Source organism: Mirounga leonina, unplaced genomic scaffold (genome assembly GCF_011800145.1).
Source record: "Mirounga leonina isolate KUSES-001 unplaced genomic scaffold, KU_Mleo_1.0 Mir_173, whole genome shotgun sequence".
Classification (NCBI taxonomy): Eukaryota; Metazoa; Chordata; class Mammalia; order Carnivora; family Phocidae; genus Mirounga; species Mirounga leonina.
In genome coordinates this window covers 43,995,544-44,001,543 of record NW_023270447.1, presented here as the reverse complement: position 1 = coordinate 44,001,543, position 6,000 = coordinate 43,995,544, and positions in this window count along the sequence as shown.

Sequence of the window (6,000 nt, the reverse complement as noted above, 5' to 3'; positions counted from 1 at the left end):
GGAAGTCTTATAATAATAGGAAGAAAACAGCCCAATTTTTTAAAAAATTAGGTACAAGACTTGGATAGAAACATCTTATTAAAGAAAATATACCAAAAGAAAACTAGCATATAAAAAAGATCTTCAGCTTCATTAATTATTAGAAAAATGCAAATATAAACCACAGCAAGTAGCCATTTGTTTATTTTATTTTTTAAGATTTTTTTTTAAAGTTTATTTATTTAAGCAATCTCTACACGCAGCATAGGACTCAAACTCATAACCCCATGATCAAGAGCCACATGCTGTATGGACTGAGCCAGCCAGGTGCCCCATCAGTTACTGTTTTATATCTTCTGGTTTAGGGAAAATTGAAGTTTAAAAATTTGACAATATCAAGTGTTGGTGAGCTTGAAAAGAACGAGGAATTCTTATACATTGTGTGGGTATAAACTAGTATAAACACTTCGGAAAACCATTTGGCATTATCTGGCAAAGTTGACATATATACCATAGAGAAATACGTGCACATGTCTACTACAAGATATATATAGATATATGTTACAAGAAAAGAAACCTGGGAATAATTGAAATGCTCATTGACCGGAGAGTGGATAAATAAATTGTGGCATAGTCACACAATCAAATACTACACAACAGGAAAAAAGTCAACTATGGCTACATACAGTAACATAGTTGAATTCCTCAAACATACAACCAATATAAAAATCAAGGGGTAGATTGTTACTACTTATATAAACTTTGATACCAAACATAATGGGATAGTTTATCCCAATGCACACATATATTTGATAGAATTCTAAAGATAAGAGGAGAATGAAAACAAAGTAGTAGTTACCTAGGGAGGAAGGCTGGAGGATGGGATGAGATGGGGAAGGGGCCCAGCGGGAGCCTGCAGAGCTATTGACATCCAGCTTTTCAGTTGATTGCTGGTTTCATGGGTGCTCATTTTATTATCATGCACCACAAGTTATATTTTTGTCTTGTGTGTTCTTCCATATCTCTCAAATAGTTCATAAAAAATATCTGGAAAGCAGGCCAAATGGGTGAAAAAGAAGTCTGGCATAGTAACAAAAGTTACTATAGTGGGTATAAATCTATTATGGATAATTTTTTTAAAATTCCTGAAACTCATCTTGCTCTACTAGATATGTATTTTTTTCCTTCTGTGGAATTCTGCTTTTCATGCAAACCCTGGCTAAATTTGCGTTAGCTAAACTGGTACTAGGTCTGTTTAAAAGGTCTCTACAAGGAACGTGAGGGATTTCTAATAAATATAGCTGCTTAGGTAAGAAAGGTGTAAAAATGTTGTTTACACTTCAGGAAGAATGTGATATCAATGAGTAGGTCTCCCTGTATAAATTGAAATATAGTCACTTATGATTATGTGAAGATGCTAAGGCAATAGTTCCAAAGCTGGGGGCTCACCGAGGCAGTGTTCTTGAATTCTCCCAGCAGTGCTCCTGTCATCCTGGCTGCCTTTTTTTCAAGGGGTCTTTTGAGATGAGGATCTAGAAGCTTTGGTTTCTACATGGAAAAAGTCTTGAGCTAAGAGCAGATTCAGTTTGAATTCAGTGTTTTGCCCTCCCCCCACCCCCATGTGAATGGAGGAAAAATCCTGGGTAAATCAAGGCCAAGTAGTTTGAGGGGGTGTTTTTTCTTGTGAGAACTGAGATAGCTCCAAGGACATGCTTATAAATTGATTTAAGGTATACATAAGTGTTGACTCACAAATGTTGGAAATATCTGCACCATAGGTAATCTGGGACAAGATGTTACTATTTTGAGGATGCATCTGAAACTCAAGGGAGCAGGACACTACAAGAAAGCCTGGTAGACTAGACTTTATAATGTATGAGAAAACAATGAAGTACTTAGAAATCTCAGCTGTGGAGACTTCAAAAATTTAGAAGCCCGGGTCAAAGTTTTCAGCAAAACTAGGTAAGTCAGCCCAACCTGCTTTTCTTTTTTTAGATTTTATTTTTAAAGGTTTTATGTATTTATTTGAGAGAGAGAAAGCAGGGGGAGGTGCAGAGGGAGAGGGAGAGAGAGAATCTCAAGCAGGCTCTGTGCTGAGTGCAGAGCCTGATGTGGGGTTCGATATCATAATCCTGAGATCATGACCTGAGCCAAAATCAAGAGTAGGATGTTCAACCAACTGAGCCACCCAGGCACCCCTAGGTTTTATTTTTTAAGTAATCCATATACCCACTGTGGGCTTGAACTCACAACCCTGAGAGCAAGAGTCACACATTTCGATTGAGCCAGACAGGCTTCTTCTTCTTTTTTTTTTTTTTTTTTAAGATTTTATTTATTTATTTGACAGAGAGAGACACAGCGAGAGAGGAAATACAAGCAGGGGGAATGGGAGAGGGAGAAGCAGACTCCCTGCTGAGCAGGGAGCCTGACGCGGGGCTCGATCCCAGGACCCTGGGATCATGACCTGAGCCGAAGGCAGATGCTTAACGACTGAGCCACCCAGGCGCCCCGAGCCAGACAGGCTTCTTATATCCCATTGACAAAAAGACAAGAGAATGAACAAGAGATGGAAGAAATTATGACAGATTTTATAATTCAAAATGAGGGGAAATTTTTAAAAAGGTTATTTTTTAATCTTTTTAAAGTTTATACTTTTGAATAATTTTGAATAACTTTTAATGTAAGTTTATAAGTTGTTTGCCTTTTTTTTTTTTTTTAAGATTTTATTTATTTATTTGAGAGAGAGAGCACATGAGAGGGGGTAGGGTCAGGAGAGTCAGAGGGAGAAGCAGACTCCCTGCCGAGCAGGGAGCCCGATGTAGGACTCGATCCAGAGACTCGATCCAGGGACTCCAGGATCATGACCTGAGCCGAAGGCAGTCGCTTAACCAACTGAGCCACCCAGGCGCCCCAGCTGTTTGCTTTTAAAAACAAAGAATTGAAAGAGCATGACCTAAAAGCAATGTAATTTATGCAAATGTTCTGCAAACTAATTTAGATTTTAAGAGGTATTTGGATGGAGGCGCCAGGGTGGCTCAGTCAGTTAGGCATCTGACTTCAGTTCAGGTCATGATCTCAGGGTCCTGGGATCGAGCCCCGCATCAGGCTCCCTGCTCAGCAGGGAGTCTCCTTCTCCCTCTGACCCTCCCCCCTCTCATGCTCTCTCTCTCTATCTCATTCTCTCTCTCAAATAAATAAATAAAATCTTTAAAAATAAATAAATAAACATAAAAAATTAGTGTAAGAAAGTGGCCCAGTTTCATTCTTTTGCATGTCCAGTTTTCCCAACATCATTTGTTGAAGAGACTGTCTTTTTTCCATTGGATATTCTTTCCTGCTTTGTCGAAGACTAGTTGACCAGATAGTTGTGTGGGTTCATTTCTAGGTTTTCTGTTCTGTTCCACTGATCTATGTGTCTGTTTTTGTTCCAGTACCATACTGTCTTGATCACTATAGCTTTGTAATATAAATTCAAAATGGATGAAAGACCTAAATGTGAGACAGGAAACCATCAAAATCCTAGAGGAGAACACAGGCAGTAACCTCTTCAACATTAGCCATAGCAAATTATTTCTAGATATGTCTCCTGAGGAAAGGGAAACAAAAGCAAAAAATAAACAAAACAACAACAAAAAATAAACTATTTGACTTCATCAAAATAAAAAGCATCTGCACAGCTAAAGAAACAACCAAAAAAACTAAAAGGCAGCCTACAGAATGGGAGAAGATATTTGCAAATGACATCTGATAAAGGGTTTGTATCCAAAATCTAGAAAGTATTTATCAAACTCAACACCCCCCCCAAAAAATAATCCAGTTTAAAAAATGGGCAGAAGACATGAGTAGAAGTTTTTCCAAAGAAAACATACAAATGGCTAACACACATGAAAAGATACTCAACATCCCTCATCATCAGGGAAATACAAATCAAACCTACAGTGAGATATCACCTCACACCAGTCAGAATGGCTAAAATTACGAACACAGGAAACAACAGGAATGCAAACTGGTGCAGCCACTCTGGAAAACAGTATGGAGTTTTCCTCAAAAAGTTAAAAATAGAAGGACCCTATAATCCAGCAATTGCAGTACTAGGTATTTACCCAAAGGATACAAAAATACTAATTTGAAGGGGTACATGCACCCCAATGTTTATTGCAGCATCATCAACAATAGCCAAAGTATGGAAAGAGCCCAAATGCCCATCAACTGATGGATGAATAAAGAAGATATGGTGTATATATACAATGGAATATTACTCAGCCATAAAAAAGAATGAAATCTTGTCATTTGAAATGACATTGATGGAGCTAGAGAATATAATGCTAAGAGACATAAGTCAGAGAAAGAAATACCATATGAGTTCACTCATATATGGGAATTTAAGAAACAAACAGATGAACATGGGGGGGGGGGGGAAGAGAGGCAAACCAGAAAACAGACTCTCAACTATAGAGAACAAACTGAGGGTTACTGGAGGGGAGATGGGTGATGGGTATTAAGGAGGGCACTTGTGATGAGCACTGGGTATTGTGTGTAGGTGATGAATCACTAAATTGTAACACCTGAAACTAATGTTACACTCTATGTTAATGAACTGGAATTTAAATAAAAACTTGGAGGAAAAAACATTTTTAAATAAACATAAAATATTTGAGTTCAATGTTAACTGCCTGCAATAAAAGATTAAAAATGTTACTAGGAAATGTGTATTTGTATATTTAAAAAACCTATAGTTAAGGGGATATTTACACCAAATCTCATATAAAATTCTGTATCAATATTAGGTCATCTGTCTGATATATCCCTTGTGAAAATTAATAAAAGGAAACTCATTTAGAATGGAGTCTGGAGGCGACCAAGCGGAGCTCTCACACCCTAGCGCTCCTTGTCGATTGCAGACCCAAGACCTTGCACTTGGATACTACTTTACCCTATCGGGGCCCAGGAAGAAAGTTTTTCCTCCTCCCCCTGCAACAGCCCAGCCAATGAGAAACTGTCACAACTCAGCCAATGAAAAGCCACTATACTTTGAACTCCCAGTTTAATCCAATGGACTTTGTTTATAACAGCCCTCCCAGCTTCCCCCTCTCCCCTATAAGAGAGCGGTCTTTGGTGTTGTCCGGGCTTGCCTATGGCTTTGCCTTAGTTTCCTTGTGCCAGGGTGTAATTCTCTGCTGTTCCCAAATGAACTTATTTTTGCTGGTAAAATAACTTGGTGGTTTTGTTTTTTCAGGTTAACATTACTTGGTGATGAGAAGTGCGATCTAGAGAGGACCCCCAACAGCTCCAAGGCTGGTGAGCAAACTGGTGCTAGTACCCGAGGACCAGTTGGACCCTGGAGTTTGAGAGTGAGTTTTCTCTAGCGTTTCGAGCTTCGCTGTCTTTGTGTTCAAGTCCTCCAGGTTTTATTTGGGATCTGTTTTAAGGCCTGTCTTTTCTGAGTACTAATTTGACCTTCAGTCTGACTCCTTTCAAAATCAGACTTTCTGTTGGAACTGTGCCAGTTGGAACTGTGTTGGCCTTTGGTCTGATTCCTTTTGGAACTAGGCTGTTCCTGTTAAAACTGTGCTGTTTGAGAATTTATATGGAGGTTTAGAGAAAAACCTCCAAGAAATGGGATCCCAGTCGTCAAAATACTTTGAGGGTGCCCCACTTGCCCTTACTGGGACTCTGGCCAGTTTTTAAGATTTTATTTTTTTTATTTGAGGGGGAGAGAGAGAGAAAGAGAGTGCAAGTGGGGGGAGGGGCAGAGGGAGAGAATCTTTCAAGCAGACTCCCTGCTGAGTGTGGAGCCCTAAACTGGGCTCGATCCCATGACCCTTGAGATCATGACCTGAGCTGAAACCAAGAGTTGGGCCACCCAGGCGCCCCTGGCCAGTGTAATGTCTAAAAAAAACTATGGTGCCCCCTCATGCATATGTATAACTAAATGGACTAACTTAGCCAAAAGTAACTTAGGACACCAGCATCCATTATGCGGAATTTTTCATCTCATCAAAGTTGTTTTATTAAAAAATG